At 34.0% G+C, this 25,937-nt stretch overlaps 1 long non-coding RNA gene across 4 annotated transcripts in view; it reads right to left on the reverse strand.

Annotated features, from left to right (window-relative positions):
• LOC105486121 (uncharacterized) overlaps positions 1 to 25,937 on the reverse strand; it is a 104,938-nt gene that overhangs the window by 68,052 nt on the left and 10,949 nt on the right. The gene's annotated exons all lie outside the window — the stretch shown is intronic.

Genomic DNA, 25,937 nt, shown 5'->3' on the forward strand with positions numbered 1-25,937 from the left:
AAGATAATCTTCTCTCCAATTTCTAACACTTTTTTTTTCTGATTTCTTTCTAAGACTTCATCATAATTGCCTTTGCTATCCATATTTCTATGACCATTCTGTATGTAATCTCTAAGAAAATTTGGACTCTCCCTACAGCCCCCCTCTTCTTCCAAGCCCTCATCAGAATAACCTTTACCTATTACCTAGCTCCAAAACTGCTTCCATATTTTTAGGTATTTATTATGGTGACACTCCACTTCTCAGTACCAATTTCTTAGCTCATTCATGCTTCTATAACAACATATCTGAGACTAGGTAATTTATAAACAACAGAAATTTATTTCTCACAGTTCTGGAGGCTGGGAATTCCAAGATCAAGGCAGGTTCAGTGTTTGGTGAGAGCCTGGTCTCTGCTTCCCAGATGGTGCCTTGAACACTGTCTTCACATGGCAGAAGGAATAGAAAGCAAAAAAGGGACCTAGCCAGTTCCCTTAAATCCTTTTATAAGGACATTAATTTCATTCAAGAGGGCAGCCCTCATGAATTAATCACCTCCTAAAGACCCCACCTATTAATATTATTAAATGGGCAATTAAGTTCCAACATGTGAATTTTAGAGAACACATTCAGACCATAGAAGCCAGTAAAGCTAAAACAATGGGACTGTGGAAGTGAGAAGAGATAAGAAGGAAGATTTTTCTCTTCCTCCCTATTTCAGAACCACTTTGCTTCATGTAAACAAAGGTGATCTGTACTGAACCAGAGGAAAGTGGAAACACAAAGCAGCCAAGGAACATTGTGGGCTACCCTGTCACCAAGGAATCCTTGGGCTTGACATTACAGACAAATACAAGCAGGGTTCCCAGGAGCACTAAGGGTTGCATAACTTGACTTTAGGAATGTCTTGAGCTCTATCTTCCTTCTAGGACTTTTATGGTTTTAGGGCTTACATTTAAGTCTTTAATCCTTCTTGAGTTAATTTTTGTATAAGGTGTAAGGAAGGGGTCCAGTTTCAGTTTTCTGCATATGGCTAGCCAGTTTTCCCAACACCATTTATTAGATAGGGAATCCTTTCTCCATTGCTTGTTTGTGTCAGGTTTGTCAAAGACCAGATGGTTGTAGATGTGTGGGGTTATTTCTGAGGTCTCTGTTCTGTTCCATTGGTATATATATACATATATGTATGTATTGGTAACAGTACCATGCTGTTTTGGTTACTGTAACTTTGTAGTATACTTTGAAATCAGGTAGCATGATGCCTCCAGCTTTGTTCTTTTTGCTTAGGATTGTCTTGGCTTTGTGGGCTCCTTTTTTTAGTTCTATATGAAGTTTAAAGTAGTTTTTTCCAATTCTGTGAAGTAAGTCAGTGGTAGCTTGATGGGGACAGCATTAAATCTATAAATTACTTTGGGCAGTATGGCCATTTTCACGATATTGATTCTTTGTATCCATGAGCATGAAATGTTTTTCCATTTGTTTATGTCCTCTCTTATTTCCTTGAACAGTGGTTTGTAGTTCTCCTTGAAGAGGTCCTTCACATCTCTTCTAAGTTGTATTCCTAGGTATTTTATTCTCTTAATAGCAATTGTGAATGAGAGTTCATTCATGATTTGGCTTTCTATTTGTCTGTTTCTGGTGTATAGAAATGCTTGTGATTTTTGCACATTGATTTTGTATCCTGAGACTTTGCTGAAGTTGCTTATCAGTTTAAGGAGATTTTGGGCTGAGACGATGGGATTTTCTAAATATACGATCATGTCATCTGCAAACAGAGACAATTGACTTCCTCTTTTCCTATTTGAATGCCCTTTATTTTCTTTCTCTCGCCTAATTGCCCAGGCCAGAACTTCCAATACTATGTTGAATAGGAGTGTTGAGGGAGGACATCCTTGTCTTGTGCCTGTTTTCAAAGGGAATACTTCCAGTTTTTGCCCATTCAGTATGATATTGGCTGTGGAATTTGTCATAAATAGTTCTTATTATTTTGAGATACATTTCATCGATACCTAGTTTATTGAGAGTTTTTAGCATAAAGGGGTTTTGAATTTTGTTGAAGACCTTTTCTGCATCTATTGAGATAATCATGTGGTTTTTGTCATTGGTTCTGTCTATGTGATGGATTACACTTATTGATTTGGGTATGTTGAACCAGCCTTGCATCCCAGGGATGAAGTCGACTTGATCGTGGTGGATAAGCTTTTTAATGTGCTGCTGGATTCAGTTTGCCAGTATTTTATTGAGGATTTTCGCATTGATGTTCATCAGGGATATTGGCCTGAAGTTTTCTTTTTTTGTTGTGTCTCTGCAAGGTGTTGGTATCAGGATGATGCTGACCTCATAAAATGAGTTAGGGAAGATTCCCTCTTTTTCTATTGTTTGAAATAGTTTCAGAAGGAATGGTACCAGCTACTCTTTGTAACTCTGGTAGAATTCAGCTCTGAATCCATCTGGTTCTGGAATTTTTTTTGGTCGGCAGGCTATTAATTACTGCCTCAATTTCAGAGCCTGTTATTGGTCTACTCAGGGATTTGACTTCCTGGTTTAGACTTGCAAGGGTGTATGCATCCAGGAATTCATCCATTTCTTCTGGATTTTCTAGTTTATTTGCGTAGAGGTGTTTATAGTATTCTCTGATGGTAGTTTGTATTTCTGTGGGATCAATAGTGATATCCCCTTTATCAATTTTTATTGCATCTATTTGATTCTTCTCTCTTTTCTTCTTTATTAGTCTGGCTAGTGAGTCTATCTATTTTGTTGATCTTTTCAAAAAAACTGCTCCTAGATTCATTGATGTTTTGAAGGGTTTTTCGTGTCTCAATCTCCTTCAGTTCTGCTCTGATCTTAGTTATTTCTTATCTTCTGCTAGCTTTTGAATTTGTTTGTTCTTGTTTCTCTAGTTCTTTTAATTTTGTTGTTAGGGTGTTGATTTTAGATCGCTCCTGCTTTCTCTTGTGGGCATCTAGTCCTATAAATTTCCCTCTACATACTGCTTTAAATGTGTCCCAGAGATTCTGGTACGTTGTGTCTTTGTTCTCGTTGGTTTCAAAGAACATCTTTCTGAATTTTAGGCATATAAGAAACTCAAAACAAAAACCAATAAATAAATAATTCAGAGTAGATATTCTCTCTTGAGAATCAGAAATGTTTAAGGAGAAGAAAACATTGAATTTCTGAAGCCAGGCACGGTGGGTCACACCTGTGATCCCAGCACTTTGGGAGGCAGATCACGGGTCAGGAGATTGAGACCATCTGGTTAACATGGTGAAACCTTGTCGCTACTAAAAATATAAAAAATTAGCCAGATGTGGTAGCGGGCACCTGTAGTTCCAGCTACTCGGGAGGCTGAGGCAGGAGAATGGCATGAACCCAGGAGGCAGAGGTTGCAGTGAGCCGAGATCGTGCCACTGCACTCCAGCCTTGGCAACAAAACGAGACTCGGTCTCAAAAAAAAAAAAAAAAAAAATTGAATTTCTGATTCCATTCTGATTCCAAGATAGGAATCATAAAGTGAAAGAATAATGAAAAATACCTCATACCTCATTGCTAATTAAGGTCAGTTACACCAAAAAATTACCTGCACTTTCCTAGAATGTTTTGCCTGCCTGATCTGCCTTGCCTGAATATTACTCATTTTGAGTCATTATGTCTACAATAAGTTCTCCAAATTAGCGAAATGCTTTACCTATGGTCTTCCACAAAGATAATAAAGAAATATTGAAGAAAATACGGAAATAAGGAATTAATTCATTCCCTCCTCTTGTGCCCTAAGAACACCATTGATCCACTCTTAGGAGCATCTTTTTATGAGATTTCCTGGTTCTCTGGGGCTCATGTGGCAGGCTTCCTTCTCCATCATTGCTGGAATTCTACTCCCTAACTCTTAGGTGGATGATCTTTTGCTACAACCGGCACTCTTCAGATTTCAGCAACCATCTTTAAAATTTATTTTTTCTTTCTGTTATATTTTTTGGTTATCTGTACTCTGAACTTCAGCTACTTTAAAGCTTGTTATCATCTCTTAATAACAATTGCCTGGAATTTGCACAAAAGATCATCTCTGTCGGAAAACAATAGAATACATGAGATTTAAAACTACAGCAATGATTAAAAAGTATTATTTTTAGTGGAAATACTGAAGTCGGGCAAGGATAGGCGGCTAAGGAGCCTTTGAAAGTGGTCAAAGTCCTCCTGCCGCACTACCTGCCCCCCCACTTTCTGTCTCCCCAGCTTGCACAGACAAATAGGAAGCACATCATCTTAACTCTTACTTCAACAAAATTTCTGACAGACATTTTGAAAATGTAATCTTTTTCTTTATTGATATGAACCAGAGGGAAATTGTGATGAAGCCAAAGAGTTAAATAACTTTTAGAAGATATACTAATTGGTAGAATTGATTTCAAGTTGTTTTCCAAGTATGCTGAGTTTGTAGAATATCTAAATGGCAGTGATTCAAGGATTGTAGCAGTGAAGGTTGTCCCATCAGCACCATGTGGCCATTATTAACAGTTTGTAAGGGATTTGATAGAAATATATTTCGTATTTTCAGAGGGGATCTGTTATGCAATGAAAAATATGTACATCAGCTTTCATGGTTACAGTTTTCCAACTTTTTTACTTAAGAACTCCCAATTTTACATTATGACGGCCTTTTTAAAGAATAACTTTTAGTATAGGAGCATATAGTTTTTCGAGAAACTATTTTACCTCCTCCTCTCCCCAACAAAAAAAGTTCCTGAAAATAAAATAAATTTTAGCTGATTTATCTTTTTTCTGTTAAGCATATAGGCCATGTAATCATATCCTATCTCTGTACCTATGCTGTAATACCTCTAAGTACAAGCGAGTTTTGTTTTGTTTAATACATAGTTAGAACTTAGCACAAGGATCTTACAACTTGTGGATGCTTAGCAAACATCTACTAATCATGATGATACTTGTCTGAGGCAATAAATCCAGTCCTTTAACCGTCTCATATTACTGACAAAGAGACTGAGATGCCAGGATGTTATGCAATGTACACACGTTTCAGGGCCATTTTCAACCATAATGCTAATAAATATTTGTTTATAGACTGCTAATGTTCATATACATTACAAACCTAAAGAAGATTATTTCATAAGATTTTTATTTCAATAGTTTTAGTCAAAGAATTTGCAGCCAAATTTTCTTCTGGAGTGTTAATGTCTGTTTCCAAAGTGTATCTGTCAGGATCCCAACAGGATTGTAGGTTCAAATTCGAGTAATTCGAGGAATGCTTATTTACAAAGAAACTACTTACAAAGGTGTGGTATAGGCATAAGGAAACACTTGAATAACTTGGAGTTAGTTGCAGTGAAGTGGAAACTGTTGATACCCAAGCCTTAATGAGAAGAGGAAACTCGGAAGAGAGTATTAGGGAGAAGTTCACCTGGAGAAGCACAGCAGCAGTGTTAGGTGCAGGAACACAGCAGCCCTCAAAGTGACCTTGCAGTAAAGGAGATTAAGTGAACACCCTGACCTCACTCGCCCTTCTCTTCCAATCGAGGGCCAGGATATCCCTATACATCAATCCAGCAGGAAGCCTTTGTTCCTCGTGGTGCACAAGGTCAGTCTCCCAAGGCAGAAACCAGGATGAATAACTGGGCAGAATGTGGGCATGGGAGGCAAACCGAAGACACCTGGCACACAAGGGAAGAGTTGAGTGCTGGGGTGAAATTTTAAATTATACTGTCTCAAATGAAGGATTTTGGGGTAATACATTTGACTCTAACTACATTTCAATTTCTCATTTTTTTCAATGAAAAAAATTGAAATTAAGTTGAGAGATACCATAATTTGCAGTACACATTTAATTCAGATTTAAAATAGAAAAAATAAATGTTCATCTATACAGCCAAAAATATGAAAAGAACAAATTTCTATGGATTTGGGGTTATAAATTTAATCTACCAGTAGATTTGGGGAAGGTGGTTCAAGGAAAATAAAGATCCATAATTTATAACTAGAAGACTACCAACCAAAACCACAGAACCTGAAAATTGTTCTCTGGGGAAATGAAATAAAATGACTAAAAGATGCCAGGGTAATTTTATGCATTTTTTCCTCTTCAGATTAATGCCATACTATTTCAGCATTAGTGATGTGGGATAATCCAGGCTGCCTGCGCCTTGTGAACGCACACCCAACTGATGACTAACAGTCTCAATAGCCTATAAACATGGCCAAGTTATACAATGAGACTTCAAGTCAGAGAAAAGCCTTTGCAGTAAAGGAATCTGTAAATTAACCAGCCTAGCCATTTGTTCATAAATATGAATGAGCTCATAGGATCACTCAATGTTTGAGAAAACCAACAACAAAAAAAGAAAGAATGGGCAACTGGAAAAACAAAGCAAATCAAAACAAAACTGATACTAAGGAAAATAAATATTTTAGAGAACACAAAAATATAATTCTATTTGATGTAGTATGATGTTGAATACATGAAAGAGAATAGAATCCTTTGATAAAAGGCCATTTAGAGAGTTAAACAGATGTCAGTAAAAATATAAAAGCTGAAATAAAAAGTGGAAGATTTGTCAAGAAAAGTCAAATAAATTTTCCAAAAACTAAAAGAAAGTAAGAAACCTTCAAGAGAAAGGTTGAAACTGAAGGAAGAGCAATGTAGGATTTTGACATTTGTACTAGGAAAACAGAAAGAAAGAGCAAATGACTAGGGAAGTAAACAATCAAAGAAATAATAATAATATAATAAAAAACATCTTCTGGAACTGAGGAAAATCATGCAAATATGGAGCCAACCTCATTAACTTTTCTCATGTCAAGGATCCTAGCACCTCATGACCTACTTGTTTCAATTGCTCTTTAATACTTTACATCTTTTGTAGTTGTTTTCAGTGGGAGGTAGCTTGATGGGCACTATCCTATCATGTCCTGAACCACAAGTCCGTTAGTCATTATCTTCTTTCTACCTCCAATACTTAGTTAAATTTACAGAACATTTTACCACATGAGTAGTTGCCTGCATTTCGTCTTATATTCATTTCTTCTTTCCCAGTCCCAGTCCTTCTTGTTGAAATCTACTCTTCAGTAGTTTTTCATCATGTGCCATGAGTTAAAAAAATACTAATGTTTGGAATGCCTGAAAATAATTTTATTTTACTGTCATTATAAAGTATCTAAGTGTAGTAATATTACTTTTTAAATCTTGTTTGGACTCCAGGTTTTTTGTTTAAATCTAACAATGCATATCTTCCTTTAGAACTATATCATTCATCATTTCCCGGAATATTGCCTTTTTCCTCTTTCCCTTTCCTTTTGTAATTCTGATTAAATTTGTGTTGGTCAACCCATGTTCATCCTGTTTCTTAATTTCCATCTCTATATAATGTGGTTTGAGTCATTCCTTCAGACCTATCTTCCAGTTCTCTCTTCTGCTCTGTCTACTTTAATATTTAATGCATTTTAATGACTGTATTTCCATTTCTGTAATTTTTAAAATGATATTGCAAACCCACCTGTTTTATTTCCATAATTTCTACCTTTTGCCTTACAGATTCTATGCTTTTATTTATTGTTATTAAAAAACTGTAGATGATTAAAGTCTCTTTTTAAGAGAGTCTCTAATATCTGTAATTCTTCATATGTAAGTTCTTCCATTTTTGTATCTATTGTCTCTCATGGCACTTTGTAAAATTTTACTGAGCTTATCTTTGGAGAGTTTTTAGTGGTATTTACAGGTTCTCTAGCATATGGAGTCATTCCTAGTATGTGGTTTTACAATTGTCTTTTAAAGGACCTAACACATTTCACTTTAAGACAAGTAAGGTTTTTATGGTTATTGATATTAATTACACAGTTTGAGATTACTGCATTGCATGAAGAATTTTGGCTATGGTCCAATTTCTCTCTGAATGAGTGATTCTTTCTCCAGCTGTTACTCTAAATAAAAGATAAACTGTCTTCCTTGTTCCTGGCAGCATCTTGGCACTACTGGGTGAAAATTTTCTGACTCCTGTTTCATGGAAAAAAAGCGACTACCTTTATGTAGAGTACTATTGTTTAGCTGCTGGTCATAGACAGGGCAAAAACTTTGTCTCTGAGTTACATGAGTTTAATAATCCTGAATTAGGAATATTTCACAACTCAAAAGCCAGAACTTTTATTTGTGAACATTTGTGCATTACTCAAGCACTTTTCAAGGCTGCACTTTGTATACCTGATTTCAATGTACTGTGAGATACTAGGCTTTAGGTATTTCTCATTATTCAGATTTTACTTTCTTTTTTGTGGCTGCAATCCAGGAATTTCATGTTCTAAATTTATACATCAAGTACTTATTTTTAAAACTTTTGATGCATTTTATCTTCCATTTCTACATGTTTAGAGTAGTAGAGGAGTTGTCCTCACTCATGTCTCAGACTGCTGGATTATGTTGCATGACACATTGTAAAGGTAGAGCAAAATAACTTCTCATTCTTTAATTTTTTGTGATTTTTTATCTTTGGCGTACAAAAATATATTATAAGGTTTCTTTTATAAACATTAGTTAGTCTCTGTTTTCTGTTATTCTTGTAATTCAGATGAACTTTACTTCGAGGTTAAGGGGAAAGGGCTGGGCATGCTGTATTACTCACTTGGCAAGGTGATATTTTCTATTAGCTAATGGATTGGCTAAAAAATGTTCAGCCTTCTCATTGATTAATTTTTTTAAAAGTTTCTCCATATCTGACCTGTGTAGAATATATAGAAATTTATAACCCTGAAGCTACCCAAAAGTACATCTCTGTTTCAACTTTAAGAATATTAGCATTGGCTAGAATGTCATTAAATAAAAAGTAAAAATAAATATCAATAGTCTTCATTATGTAGCCTTATTCTGTAAAATTGTTGTTTTCTGAAATAAATTCTAACTCAATTGGTCATATATTCAACCCAAGAAATTTTTTTTTGATTGCTTTAATTACAATTTTGATTGTATTTGATTACTTATTTATGCAAGTAAAATGTAAGCATTTATTATTATAATTTGTATTTTAAAATACTTCCATCACTTTCTGGAAATCAATATGTATTTTCTCCTGAAGGGAATACATACTCATATGGAGTATAATACAATGCCTACTTTTCATTTTGTGTTACTAGTACATTCATGACTCTACACAATTTTTTCTCTCTCAGTATAGTGGTACTAAGTTTATTGCTCCCTATCCCATTCCTAATAGTAGTAAATAATTATATGATTATATTACAGATGGGAGCATTTATTTACTCTTTTCCAGGTACTTTGACCTACTTTTGTGATTGCCACAAAATCCTGAAATGTGTTTCTCTCCCAGTTTTGCTCATGAGGACAGAGAGCTTGGAAAGGTAGTTTCTTGCAGATACAAAGCTAGCAGATTGCCAAATGAAGTCCCTAATGTAGGCCATCTATCTCCAAAGATCACACTCTTTTCCCTATAGTGGGATGCCTTTCATGTTTACCAATTAAAAAATGCTGCACTTTGGTGAAATCACATCTTATTTATCTTGCCTAAGTTAAATTCTAAATCATAATTGTGATTCAAGTAATAAAGTTATGCCACAGTCACAACCCAAATTATTTTGAGTGGGTAGCTAGTTGGTGTTTTCTTAAAAGTGGGAATTTTGTTTGATTTTGTTTTTATTGTCATAATGTGTTTTCTGGCTATTGTTACAAGCTTATAAATTATCATGATTACATTTCGTTTTTGGCAAAAATAAAATCCAATGACAAACTGGAAATTTGAAGGATGAGCTTACAGCTGTGCCGCATGCATAGTTGACCGAAGATGTCAGATAAAGGCCACTGGAAAATCGGCCTCATTTCTTTTCCAAATGAAAGACAAAAACTTTCATTTAGAGGGCATGTACAGTGATCCAGTAATAATAGGATGTTTCTCGGTGGACCAGATTTTTTTTTTAAATTAATGTGATGTGTTGCTAAAGATTCTTCTTCACATATATGTTTCTTCTTATTGGGAACTGTAATGTCACTATGGAACACTCCAAGAATGGCAAAACAGAAGTTTATAATTTCAGATCTTTCAGTATTTCTTTGTTGATTTAAGTGAATCACAAGACCTAGTTTAGTCCTGAAGTACCAGATTCAAATAGTTATAGGAATTGTAAAGTACCAAGTGCCTACCTTTCTGAGCTTTTGGATTCCTCATGCATTGTCTTTCTTATGTTCTAGAACTCAAGAATAAGGGGGCATGATATCTAGATTAAAATTAAACCAACACATGCCTGATACCCAAGACTACAGCTTCCATTCTAGAATTTCATTCTAGAAGCATTTTGGGAAAAAGCAATTATATTCTGTGCCACTATATACCAAGCGCTGTCCAAGGCTCTTTACTTACGGTGACTTAATTTAATTCCCCAATAAACCCATGAGAGAGGTAGACTAGAGCAAAAGATACTAAGGCTCAGAAAGTTAATAGCCCATGCAAGATCACAAAGTTAGTAACTGGAGGAACTGAAATTCAAACACAGTACAGAATAACTTCTAGGTGTGTGTACTGCTAAGCTTTTATCATTAGTTTTCCAAATATCGAACAGAGTTCATTACTACAATGTCTTGGGCCTCATTCAAAATAAAACTTGGTAATGTACTTTGGTACTTTGCAATGGTTATTCCTCAAACCTTAGTTTTTGTTTGAGGAATGGACTTTGTTCTCTCTTTGGAAATAAGAAGATAGATGCCCATAGGAGGAAGCGTCCCATTTCTCCCACAACAAAAATAATACACAACAGGAAAAAGATAGTCTCTTCAATAACTGATGTTGGGAAAACTGGATACCCATATGCAGAAGATCGAAATTGAGTCTTTATTTCACACCATATACAAAAATACATTTATTTTCCTGTGTACAAGCTCCTTAGTTTGAGGTAATCCTATTTGTTGATTTTTGTGGCCTGTGCTTTTGGGGTCAAATACAAAAAATTATTGTCCAGACCAGTGTAGACCAATGTTGTGTAGTTTTTTCTCCTGGGGTTTTCTTATAGCAGTTTTACAGTTTCTGGTCTTATGTTTCAGTGTTTGATACATTGTGAGTTTATTATTGTGCATTGTGTGATATAACGATCCAATTTTATTGTTCTACATGTGGATATCCAGTCTTTCCAACACATTTATTGACAAGACTCTTTTCTCATTGTGTACTCTTGGCAACTTGAAAATCAATTGATTGTACATGTGTTGGTTCATTTCTGGGCTTTCTAGTATGTTACATTTGTTGATGTATCTATTTTAATGCCAGTAACATGCTACTATAATTATTATAGCTTTGTAGTATAGTTTGAAATCAGCTAGTGAGATACCTCCAGCTTTGCTCCTTTTACTCATGATTGCCTTAACTATCCAGGGATTTTTTGTTTGTTTGTTTCATATAAGTTTCAAAACTTTTTTTTCTATTTCTATGAAAACTGACATTGGAATATTGACAGAGATTATATTAAATTTGTAGAATGCTTTGTGTAATAAGGTCATTTTAACAATATTAATTCTTCCAATCTATGAACAAAATGCATTAATTTTTGTCATTTTCCATTCCTATCATCAACATTTCATAGTTTTCACCATACATGTCTTTTACCTCCTTGGTTAAATGTATTCCTATTTATTGTAACAATTGTAAATGGAATTTTTCTCTTCATTTCTTTTTCAGATAGTTCATAGTGTGTAGAAATACTACTAATTTTTGTATGTTTATTTTGTGTCATGCAACTTTATGGAATTCATTTACTACTTCTAACAGCATTTTGGTAGAGTCTTTAAGGTTTTCTATATATGAGATCATGTCATTAGTAAACAAGGACAATTTTACTTTTGCTTTTCTATTTGGATGTTTTTTATTTCTTTCTCTTGCCTAATTGCTCTGACAAGGACTTCCAATACTATGTTAAGCAGAAACCGTAAGAGTGGGTATCTTTGTTTCAAATCTTAGAAGAAAGGCTTTCAATTTTTCACTGTTGAGTATGTTACTTGTGGCCTTCTCATATAGGCCCTTTGTTATGCTGAGGTATATTCCTTCAACACCTAATTTGGTGTGTTTATTTTAAAAGGATGTTGAATTTTGTCAAATGCTTTGTCTGCATTTAATGAGATGATTGTATGGTTTGTCCTTCATTCTGTTAATGTGATATAGCACATTTATTGATCTATGTGTGTTAAAAACCCATTCCATATCACAGATAAATCCCATCTTTTTGATACACTCTTGAATTTGATTTGTCAGTATTTTGTTGAGAATTTTTGCATCTATGTTCATTAAGGATATTGACCAGCAATTTTCTTTTCTTATAGCATCCCTATCTGGCTTTAATAGCCAGATAATGCTGGCCTTGCAAAAAGGAGTTTGGAAGTATTTCTTGCTCTCAATTTTTTGGAAGAGTTTAAGGATTGATATTATATTAATTATTCTTTAAAAGTTTGGTAGAATTTAGCAACAAAACCATCAGGTCCTGGGTTTGTCTTTGATGGGAAACTTTTCATTACTGATTCAATCTTGTTACTCATTATTGGTGGTGTGTTGCAATTTTCATTTCTTCACAATTCAGCCCTGGTATTTTGTTTCTAGGAATTTGTCCTTTTCTTTTAGATTATCCACTTTGTTGGTATATAATTGTTCATTGTAGTCTCAGATTTCTTTTCAGGTATCATTTGTAATGTCTCCTCTTTCATTTTTTATTTATTTTAATCTTTTCTCTTTTTTTCTTAAGTTTAGCTAATGGTTTGCTGATTTTACATATTCAAAAATAAACTCTTAGATTATTGATCTTTTGGATTGTTTTTCTAGTCTATGTTTAATTAATTCTGCTTGGATCTTTATTATCTCCTTCCCTCTGTTAACTTTGGGCTGAGTTTCTCCATTTTTTCCTACTTCTTTGAGGCATAACATTAAGTTGATCTTTTGAGATCTTTCCTCTTTTTTTAATGTGTTTATTGCTATAAACTTTCCTCTTAGGACTGCTTTTGCCAGAGTTGTTATTCCATAAATTTTAGCATATCGTATTTTTATATTTTTGTCTCAAGAAAAAATTTAACATTCCTTTTAATTTTTTTTTATTGAACCATTGGTTGTTCAGGAATACGTTTAATTTTCATGTATACATGAATTTTTTTGAAATTCCTCCTGTTGTTGATCACTAATTTGAGACCATTGTAATTGGAAAGACACCTGACATTCAATCTTATGTAATTTGTTAAGACTGGTTGTTTGACATACCATGTGAACTATCTGGAAAAATGTTCCATGTATGCTTAAGAGTAATGTATATTCTGTTTCTGTTGGATAGAACGTTCTGTGTGTCTGTTAGGTCTATTTAGTCTAAAGTGTTGTTCAAGTCAGTCCAGTGTTTTCTTATTAATTTTCTGTCTTGATGATCTGTTCACTGTGGAAAGTGGAATACTGAAATGCCCTACTAGTATTATATCTCTCTCTCTTCATTCTTTAATATTTGTTTAATATATTTAGGTGCTCTGATGTTGGGTGCATGTATATTTACCATTGTTATATCCTCTTGATGAATCGACTCCTTTATTATTATATAATATTCTTTTTGTCTCTATTTACAGTTTTCTCAACTTAAAGTATGTTTTGCCTGATATAAGTACAGCTATGCCTGCTTTCTTTTGGTTTCCATTTATATGTAGTATCTTTTTCTTTCCCTTCACTTTCCGACTATGTATGTCTCTGAAAGTGAGGTGAGTCTCTTCTAGGCAGCATATAGTTGGGTCATGTTTTTTGATTCAGTCAGTCAGTCTATGTCTTTTTATCACAAAATTTAATCCATTTACATTCAAGGTAATTATTGACAGGTAACTACTCAATACTACAATTCTGTTCATTATTTTCTGGTTATTGTATAGATACTTTGTTTCTTTCTTTCTCTCTTGCTATCTTCCTTTGTGGCTTGATGGTTTTTTGTAGATTATGCTTTGAATTTTTTCTGTTTTTGTTTTGTTCTTACACTAAAGACTTTGGCTTTGTGGTCACCATGAGGCTTACCTAGAACTTATAACAGCCTATGTAAAACTGATAGTAACTTAATTTTGATTGCATTCAACAACACTACAATTTTACTATCCCTCCCTTTTATGTTTTTGAAGTTATAATTTACATCATTTTGTAGTGTGCATCTCTTGAAAATTTATTTTAGCTACAGTTGATACTCACAGTTTTGTATTTTAATCCTTGTGCTAGAAATAGAATTGCTTTACATGCCATTATTACGGTCCTAAAGTATTATGAATGTGGCTCTATATGACTTACATCTTTGAGTTTCGTGCTTTTGTATGTCTTATGTTATTAATTAGCAGCATTTTTTTGGTGTAAAGAATTTTCTTTAGTTATTTCTGTAAGGTAGGTCTGGTGGTGATGATCTTCCTTGGCTTGTATTTGTCTGGTAACATTTTGTTTCCTCCTTATTTCTGAAATACAGATTTGCTGCATAAAGTATTCTTGGTTGTCAGGGTGTTTTTGTTTTTTTTTTTCCCCCCTTGAGCTCTTTTAATATATGATTCCATTGTCAACTGTCCTGCAGAGTTTCTGGTGATAGTCAGATTTACACTCTTTTGTATGTAATGTGTTTTTCATTTCCTGCTGTTCTCAGATTTTTCTTTGTTTTTTTTTTTTTTTTTTAATTTTGATTATTATGTGTCTTGGTGAACACCTCTTTGGGTTGAGTTTCATTGGAGACTTCTATGCTTCTTGTACGGGGGCAGGGGAAGATGTTATGGGGTAATTTATAAATTAAAGGAGATTTAAGACACATACAAATCAGCAATAAGGTATGGAATTTACTTGATCCTGTATCAAGCTAATCAACTTTGAAAATAAATTTTGAGACAATCAGGGTAATTTGAACACTGACAAGGTACTTTATGATATTAAAGAAATACAATTTATTTAGGTTCATATTGATATTGTCATTATAATTTTTAATCCTTTATATTATAGAAGTACAACTTGAAATATTTATAGATGAAATGTCATATTGAGTGAAATTTGTTTTCAAATAATATGAAATAGGAAGGGAAGATTGACCATGAATTGGAAGCTATGCACAAGGGAGTTCCTTATGTAATTGTTTACTTTTGGATATGATTGAAATTTTTCCTAAGAAGAAATTACAAAGAAAACAGAAGGTAAAATTGCTTGATGTGCCTATTTGTAAGCCTATTTTTGCTTCAGTGTAATGGATGAATGTTAATATCCTGGGTGAATGAAAAGAGTAGCAGAGGAGATTTGGGAGACTTGGTTGGTAGGCTATTGATTAACACATATCATCCCCTGATCACATTACATATTAGGAAACATCTTTTACTTTTTCTTATGAATTTGGATTGTGTAGTTACTACACAGAAAGACTCTAGAATTAAAGAGTTTAATAAGACTGGGGTTCACATTCTAGCTCTTATACTTAGTAGCTATTTGGCAGCTTCCTGATGGCAATGTAGGGCAATGTAGTTATGAGGTTAAACTCATAAGAATCTTTTACTCTGAACCTAGTCACAGTATATAACAGAAAAACAAAGTTTCCTTTTTATAGATTACTAGGTTCATCTCATTAAGATGAAGAGTAATTTGGTAATGTTGTACCTTGAATTACACACACACACACGTTGCTTAAACTTCCACCCTGGAAAATATAAATTTGACACTTTAAGTTGTCAAATAATACAGGGGATTGTAGCTATTGTTTAAAATCCTTCCCTTAGTTTGTTCTATTATTTCAGAGCCAACTCAGTACCCTGGGTAATGGTTGTGGACAAGACTATAAGTTATCCCTTAATTTTGATTATTACAGCAGCTCATTTTGCAACCCTGTCTTCTGCCATTGATCCCAGATTTCCTCATTCTTTAAATAAAGTAAATATCTGGAAAGTACAGGAAAGAATTTTTTTTCTTTTTGAATTTGGCAAGTGGAATAAAAAGAAAGCCAAAGAAAAAGTCTGTCAAAAATATTTTCTTCTCAGTTTCATTGATGACATTCCTGTCAGGTTTTTGGAAAGGCCATAACATACAGATGTTAAATGCTTACTTGGAATTGAAAATTCATGTCCATTCCTTGTGGTAAGGAATGAATCAAGCAGTCTGTCTGCAGTCTTGCCCTGATTTTTATGAAACTGACCATACCGAGTTTTACATTAAGTTTTACGTTGAGCAATAAATAAGGTCAACATCACCAAAGTTTTGCTGCAAAATAACTCTCAGTGTTGCTTTGTGTGACTCAACAATAATCCATTTTTAATGTATAGTTCAGTTAGAGACTGATGTGGAAAAGTAATCAATGGCTCTATAATGGAAAATAAAAATGACTATTAATTGTGTGGGACAGATTGCTGAAACCAGACAAGGACCCTGTTTTAATAAATTTTGAAAAGTGGCAAGTATACTGATTGCACATGGGAAAACTCCTGAAGAAAATATCTAAGAAAGAAATAAATCATGAGATTCAAAGCCACACTTGAAGCACTGCCATTCTTAATATCTACCTAGTGACTTCAACCAATATAGAAAACCAAAAATTGCATACCTCATGGTAACCATCTCTAGCCTGATCTAAAGGTTTCTAATATTCTGCATGTATTCAAACTTCTTTATGACTTTTATTCTCTTTGAAAAATACTGCATGAAGAAATTGAGATTCCTTCTTCCCTGAACTTATTTATACTGAACTTATTTACACTAAGTAAATCCATCCAGGGAAATTTTTTAATGAATATTCAGTTATTGAGAGCTATCTTTTTTTATTCTGTAGATGAGTATGTGTACAAGTTAATCTCTACTAGGTTTACAGACAGGTTTAATCTCAATATGTATGCTAGACATCCTTGACAATTCAGCCTCCCTGTCAGGACACTCTCACTGCCCAAGAATCTCTGCTTCCATTTTCCTTATTCCATCAGCGCTTGGAAACCATGCTTTGGTTGTATTTTCTTGATTAGGTCCCAGTGATTCTGTTAAAGGGAGTTTTCCAAGAATGTCAGTAGGTTTTAGAAACTACCAAGTATTAAAATTTTGTCTTCAATTTTTCACACAAAAGTAGAATTTATAAAAAGAGTGCTACTGTTATATTTAGTCATGAAACAAAAAGAGCGATGATCATGCAAATTTTCCACTCTCTGTTTCATTTTTCTCCTCACTTAAGACTCATAATTATCTTCTCATCCTCAAATTTCTTGATCTGGTCAAGCAAAATTAATCATCGCTTTTTTTGTTCTTCTTAATTCAGTAAATGTGTGTGTATTTTATCTTGGTTGCACTTCCCTTGACTCTAATCTACACAGTTAACTTCCTCTCTTCTTTCAAAGCCAGCTCAAATATCACACTTCCTTGCACCTCCTCTTCCTGGAATTAAGCAGATAGCAATTGGCTTTTCCCTTTTGTGCTCCTATAGCAAATCCAAGAAAATCTTTGAGGAATACTCCATTCTCAGTTGTCTGCAGATGTAGCATATTGCATGGTATGTTACCTATCCAGTACAAGCCAAAAGCTTCTACCCTAGCTCTCCACTCTTGTATCTGGGAAATACCAGCTACATTTAACTACCTAATTTAAACTTCACTTGAAAGGGACATTTTCTGTATGAAATTATAATAAGCTTATGAATGTCAAATATTTGGAACTATCTATTATTTCAGAATATCAGCCCCCTCGTGTCTTTCAGTGGGTAATTAAGGTTTGACTACAGTTTTATGTCTTTTTCTGTAAAAGGTATTGCTTTCTGACAGCTCCTTAAATTATCATGTGGAATGCAACTGTTGAATGCATAACTGAAACAGAGATATAGGATGTAAAAATCACACAGTATAATTTTCTAAAATGCAAATCACTTATATTCTACAGCTATTATGGAATAAAAATCCTAGTAAGAAAGTTGCACAGGAAGTTTCAGAAAGAAGATGGAAAAAACAGATTTGCTCCCTTTCTGTCTGTCTCTGTTAGTGATTTTCCAGACACAGTACAGAGGTTCTGGTTTGAAACAGTTTTAGGCAGGGCTTCAGAGAGGTTTTATTCCATAAAAGCACACTATTTCCATTAAAGTCCACAATAAGAGCTGAAGGATATGCCATTCTTTCACAAGAAGCAACACTCATAAATCTTAGTAACATAAGCAATTCTAAAATCAAATCAAATTGGAGTGCAGAACCATTTGGGGGCTGCTTTTCACATTTTTTTTTTTTGAGGAGGCAAAGATTTTCAAAGAAATAGGACTGCATTTTCAGCCTACATACTATCTCACATCGGTAATATCTGTTGTTTTTAACCTTTACTTTGTCTAAGTGATGTGTGAACATAAAGTCACCTGAGTGACCCATTAACGCACCACAAATTTTGTGATAACATAAGCAGACTAATGTTCTTGTGAACCAGTAATGAGCATTGCTTCATCAGACTTCTTGATCTCCATAATTTTTCAAGGTCAAAAACTGAAATGTGATTTATAGTTCTATAAATTTCATTGCTTCAGAGTTTTGGTTTTCTCTAATCTCAGCTGTGAAAGGAGAGCTCAGAAGTTCCATTGCAGATTTTCTTTTAACCAAAGAAATGAATGCATAAATAAAGCCCAGCTAAAACTTTCACGTGTTTAATGTCCTAGAAGAACAAAATGATTGGCTTGGAATTAAAGGGAAATGTAATGATTTTTTATATGTTTTGCAAGATGAATAATGAAAAGATCGTGTAAAATAGTGTATAGTGTGACAAAAAAAAATCCCCAAAGTAGTATTTCCAATGTCAACATTTTCCCATGGGCTCTGTATTAAGCCCAGAGAAATCCTTTGTATATGCTTTGTAATTTTTAACTGGAAAGAAAAAGTGAACGAGAAATATGTTACTTGGGCCATTAACTTGGCATGTCTATTGATCTCTTATAAGTAACCTGGAGCCTAGGGATTGCTGTAGTCAATATATATAGAAAGAAAGACTCAACTGGTGGGATTTCTTTATTAAGCAATTACCCTCTACCTTCTGCAGAGTAAATGCCAATGCTGCATGAAATTAACAGAATTCCACAGCTAGAAATGAACAGAATGATTTGATACCTGTGCTTGGTATTTCTGGAAGGGAAAGATTTTATGAGTTTTACAAGACAGACCAAAATTTAAAACTTAAAGAAGGAATTTGAGTTACTTTGGTTGAAACATTACTGTCTGCAAGTGTGGCAGTATGCTTTGTTTTTTCACAGCCTGTGGCAATGGGACGGTTTTTAATTGTAGGTAGCTAACCCCTTCAGTGGAAGTGGGAATTGTTTTGTTATCAGTTAGCCGTTCGGCAAATATTCTGAAATTAGTAGGGCCTTGAACATTAAAAAGACATTATCATATCTTAAAGCGAATAATGAATGTGAGTTTGGCTACCTAAAAATTTATTTAAATAAACAACTTCTAGGTTTCTTTTTTTTGTTTTTTTTTTTTGGTATGATAGGACAAATACGGTTTCTCTAACATTCTTAATGTGATACTCAACAAAAAATCCCAAAAGTTAACTCTGAAGTAGATTTTAGGAAGCAAATAACTGCAAGTATTTTAAATTAAATTTGTTTTCTTATAAGGACTGTGTAACAAGTAAATATACATAAAAGATGCTCTAATAGAGTTTTAAGATTTAAAGCAACATTTTAGTGAGACCCAAAGTTTGAGGGATATAGCACATTTCTAAAATTTTAAGTCAAGGGTAACAGAGTCTAGATATCGGAAACTCAGATATTCTTGCTTTGACTTGCCATCTATTAACTATTACTGAATAATTCTGTTTTTCCAGCCCTTACCTGTTAAAAAATTATAATGGGTGAATGATATTAAATGACCTTAAATTTTCCTTCTATCACTAAAATGTTTTAATTATGCTGATTAAAAATAAAACATGATTTAACATACAATATTTACTTTTCTATATAATCCTTAAAATTTGGGCAATTTATAAAGCAAAGTTAAATACATGAAAACTTCCATAGTGTAAACCATAAAGTTTCTGAGACAAATCCCAATCAATTTAGAACTTTATTTGGTCAAGACTGAGGATGCATGGGAGACAGATCTGTACCTTTCTGCAATGATGATTTTCAGGGCTTCAATATTTAAAAAGGAAAAGCAGGCTGGAGGGGAAATAGGGAGGGTCTGGTCACATTACTGAATCCACTTGTTGCAAGATAAAAGAAGTAGTAAGGAAATAGTCAATTATGTATTTGTCTCACGCTCTGTAAATAGGCATTTTACCCAAGATAAGGTGAACATAAAGTGGAGATATTTGACCTTTAATTTGTAGCTATCTGCTTAGGAACAAAAGCAAAGTCAGTTGCTTGCATGACTCAGCTTTCAGCTTAATTTTTCCCTTTTGGCATAATGAATTGGGGTCCCAGTTTTTATTTTCCTTTCGCAATAGAGATTACAGAAATACCTCAATTTTGCTTTAGATTATCATTAATCCAATTATTCATTTATTGTGTCAGACATTCGGTATTATAGGCAGGATCTTGTAGTTCAGTCAGAAGATATTCTACAAATACATAATTATATGCAATGTAGTAGACGATGCATTAAAGACAATTCAGTATGGTGAGTAAGAGCACAGACTCTGGAGTCATTCAATCCCTATGTCTGCCAGCTACCTGCTGTGTGAACCTGGTCAAGTTGCTATACTTCTCCAAACCTCAGTTTCCCAAAATGGGGATAATAATGATGATTAAATGAGACAATTCTTTGTCTCATTCTTAAGAAATATTTAATACATGTTAAGCATTGAGCTCAGTTATGCTCTTGGATTTGCTAATGGAGCACAAAAGGGAAAAGCCAATTGCTATCTGCTTAATTCCAGGAAGAGGAGGTGCAAGGAAGTGTGATATTTGAGCTGGCTTTGAAAGAGAGGAAGTTAATTGTGTAGATTAGAGTCAAGGGAAGTGCAACCAAGATAAAATACACACACATTTACTGAATTAAGAAGAACACATTCTAAGTTAAGGGAATGTAAATGGTTTATTGGCTGGAGAAGTACGTATGTATGTACAGGTATAAAAAGAGAGGGGTTGGAAATTGACTGAGGCTACCACTTTAACATAAATGTGAAATGCTATGAAATACCTTGTGTACCAAGAATTTGGAGTTTAATCCTTCTGGAAACATCAGTGAAGCACCCAAGGTTTCCACATAGTAGTAGGATGACAGTATCAAAAGACTTACTGATGTAGAAAGGTCATGTTCGAGACAGTATGGAAAAACGATGAATGGAATTGAGATTGGCAACAGTGAGACGCCAGTTAGACTATTCCAGGCAAAAACTGATGGAGGCCAAACCCAAGGTTGAAATAGCAGAAATGGAAGGAAGAGAGATTTAAGAGAGAGTTCTGAGGTAAAAAGATGCATGTATTAGGGTTCTCCAGAGAAACAGAAGCAATTGTATGTGTGTGGGAGGCAGGGAGAGAAAGAGACAGAGGGTAGAATTTATTTTAAGGAACTGGCTCACATGATTATGGAAACTGTCAAATCCAAAATCAGCAGGGTGATATAGCGGGCTGGCAACTCAAGAAAGAGCCAGAGCTGCAGTTCAAGTCTGAAAGCTCTCTGCCAGCAGAATTTCCTCTTGTCCAGGGTAGGTTGGACTTTTGTTCTATTCAGACCTTCAACTGATCATATGAGGCTCACCTACATTATGGAGGGCAGTGTGCTTTACTCAACATCTGACTTAAATGATAATCTCCTCCATAAACACCCTCACAGAAACACCCAGAATAATGTTTGACCACATATCTGGGCACTGTATCCCAGCCAAGTTGGCACATAAAATTAACCATCATGGGCATGTATTGATGATTAATTGGAGAAAACAAAAATGAGGAGAACAAGAAGCTGAAAATGAATAAGGTGTCCCTCTTGGTACAGGAAGAAGTATTATCTGAAGTAAGAGAAAAGGAAGAGACCGACTGTGGATGGAAGAGTTAGAGTTGAATCATTTTGATTGATTATATTGAATTTGAAATGACCATGGATAATCCAAGTGAAATGTTTCTTAGAAAATTTGAGGTATTGGTCTGAAGCTTAGATAAGAAGACAGGGTTAAGAATAAAGACTCAGACTAATACCCAGCATATATATGAAACTTAAACAAATTTACAAGAAACAAACAAACCCATTAAAAAGTGGACAAATACAGAACAGACGTTTTTCAAAAGAAGACAAACAAGCAGCCAACAATGCTACAAAAAAAAAGCTCAACATCACTGATCATTTGAGAAATGCAAATTAAAACCATAATAAGATACCATCTCACACCAGTCAGAATGGCTATTATTAAAAAGTCAAAAAATAACTGGTGCTGGCAAGGTTGTGGAGATAAAAAGGAATGCTTATACACTGTTGGTGGGAGTGTAAATTAATTCCACCATTGTGGAAAACAGTATGGTGATTTAATGAGCTAAAAACAGAACTACCATTTGATTTATTAGTGGATATATATGCAAAGGAATATAAATTACTGTATCCTAAAGACACATGCACACACATATTCCTTGTAGTACTATTCACAATAGCAAAGACATGGAATCAGCCTAAATGCTCATCAATGGTAGACTGGATAAGGAACATGTGGTACATATACACCATGGAATACTATTCAGCCATAAAAAAGAATGAGATCATGTACTTTGCAGGAACATGGATGAAGATGGAAATACTATTCAGCCATAAAAAATAATGAGATCATGTACTTTGCAGGGACATGGATGAAGATGGAAGCTATTATCCTTAGCAAAATAATGCAGGAGCAAAAAACCAAATACTGCATGTTCTCACTTATAAATAGGAACTAAATTATGGGAACGCATAGACATATAAAGGGAAACAACACACCCTGGGGCTTAGCGGAGGGTGAAGGCTGGGAGAAGAAAGAGGATTAGGAAAAATAGCTAATGGGTACTAGGTTTAATAGTTGTGTGATGAAATAACTGTGCAGCAAACCCCCATGACCCAAGTTTACCTATGTAACAAACCTGCACATGTACCCAGAACTTAAAATGAAAGTTAATAAAAAGAGAGTAAAGACTCAGAAACCAATGGTCTATTCAGCTGAGAACATAGATAAAATTTATGAAAGTAGTGATTCTCAAACCTAAAGCTCATAAGAATCATCTGTGAAGTATTTTAAAAACACAGATTCTGGTCCCCACCCTTGGAAACATTAAGTCAGAATTTTCAGAGCTGTAGCTCAGGCATTCAATTTAGCAAGTCCCATAAATGCAGCCAAGTTTGAGAGACTCTAGCTTAAAGTTTGAAGACTGCTAGCTTAAAGAACAGATCATGAAGCAAAATAAGAGACCAAGGAAAAAGGATAAAATGTAGAGAGTAGCATATTTTAAAGAGAATAGATTAGGAGAACCCATAAAAGTAATCAGCAGGAAATCAAGGAGGAAGAACGTTATCTGGAAACCAAATTAAGGAAAGCTGGGCTAATAGTATCGAATGCAGAAATTATGTCAGTAAAGATAAGGAATGTGAAAGACATTCAACTTAGTTTTCTGCAATTAAAGCTCATTTTGATCTATTACTAGCAAAAGGAGTATTTGGGTCTTAGGAGTAGTAAACTCCGTTTTCTATTTCCCAGTCCCACTTTCATGTTCCCCAGAACCAAAGGCAGCTTTTTTACCAGATGGCAGCTGGCCAGGACTTTTTTTTTTTTTTTTTTTTTTTTTTTTCCCACTGAACTAGGAAGTAAGACAGGCACAAAACAAGATATAAAATCAAAGAAAGAGACTAAGTAAACCATGTCATAGACGTCAGCCTGATCATTATGTTTAGAAACCAGCAGGATGACACGAAAAAGTCACTGTATGTATCTTCCAGCTGGAAAATGTTTCTAACTAAAGAAAGGAGGCCAGAGAATTTTCAAAAGAGTTGTTGAGACTATAAGCAGTAAAGGGAATGTCACAAGTCCTACCTCAATGTCACTACAACAAATATCAGCCTTATGTCAAAAGCATCCTGCATTCACTTTGCCTTACATCAAGACTTTGCCTCAGAGCCAAGTCCTAAAGGGAAGATGCTATGGAACCACAACTACGATATAATCAAAACTTGGCTCTGAAAGCTTAAGTCCATGCAACTAAATTTCCCAAAGCCAACCAGGCCATTGTCTCCTCTGCAGGAGAACAACCATTCATAACATTTTGCCCTCACTCTGGTAGGCCAGTAGTGTCTGCATTACTCCAGTCAGGAAATTAATAGAAATTCACTGGAATTGAACACATAATTGCACTCTGATCCACCAGGTCCTACCCACTGAAAAAACCAGTACATTTGAAACATTATTGGGACATTCAGAAAGTCATCCCATACAGAAAGCTGGGATGCCTGTACTTTACTAAATCTTTAATTTGCTAATTTAGAGGCATATATATATAAAATATATAATATATACTATATATCATACTATATATCATACTATATACTATATATTATATACTATATATCATACTATATACTATATATTATATATACTATATATCATACTATATACTATATATACCATATAATACTATATACTATATATGCCATATAATACTATATATTATATATGCCATATATACTATATATTATATATTCCATATATACTATATATACTACATATTATACATACTATATACTGCATATTATACTATATATTATACATAATTTATAGTATATTGAATGTATATATTGTATATATTATATACACTATATATTATACTATATTATATATTTTATGACATATAGCATATATAGTATAGCAAATGTATATATTCTATAGTAATCTACTATATACTATATATACTATATACTATATATCTATGATATATAACATATACATTTGATATACTATATATGCTATATAATATATAGTTATATGTGTATATATAATATATAATATATAGTTATATGTGTACATATAATATATAATATGTGTATATATTATATAGCATATATAATATGTGTATATATTATATAGCATATATAATATATAATATGATATAATAGTATATATAATACATATATTATATATGCATATATTATATATGTATATATTATATGTATATAGAATACATATATTATATATTATATATATTATATATACAGTTGAGAAGTCTCTTACTTGAAAAAATGAGTGATCCTGTCTTCCACCTTTTGTGATATATATATTTTTTAACTGAGAGTAGTTTTGCTCTTGTCACCCAGGCTGGAATGCAATGGCGCAATCTCAGCTCACTGCAACCTCTGCCTCCCAGGTTCAAGCAATTCTCCTGTTTCAGCCTCCCAAGCAGCTGGGATTACAGGGGTGATCCACCACACCCAGCTAATTTTTGTATTTTTAGTAGAGATGGGCTTTCACCATGTTGGTCAGGATGGTCTTGAACCCCTGACCTCAGGTGATCCACCCTCCTCGGCCTCCCAAAGTGCTGGGATTACAGGTGTGAACCACCACACCTGGCCTGTGATAATTAATTATATTGGAAACATTTCCTGCTTTGGAAGACCATCTGAAACAAAATTTCACCAATAGTAATATATTAATGAGAAAACGTGGCTGGTTTTAATTCAGAAGACTCTCATTACTGCCGATATCTTTATTATACCAGTCAAAATAAATGGTTCTGGAAAGCATCATCAATCCACTCTTTCAGTATTTCTCTAAGTCAGTCAAATGTCTATTTCCTTCTAATTCAGTTCTTCTCCTATGTAATAGAGGCATAATGCTGAAGCTAATGCTTTCTGTATACCAGAGTTTAATCAAACAAGCAACACTCAGGTACTGATTTGAAAATCGCGATCTTGCCTGATAAAATGAGCTCCTCCTCACAATTCAAGATTGCACCATTCACTTTCTATGTTTTCCTAAATTACTAAGAGTAAGACCCATACACATGCGGTAAATTCCTACACAAATGGTCTGTTTATTATCTATTAATGACTGCCTTAA

This window comes from Macaca nemestrina, chromosome 3 (assembly GCF_043159975.1).
Source record: "Macaca nemestrina isolate mMacNem1 chromosome 3, mMacNem.hap1, whole genome shotgun sequence".
Taxonomy (NCBI): Eukaryota; Metazoa; Chordata; class Mammalia; order Primates; family Cercopithecidae; genus Macaca; species Macaca nemestrina.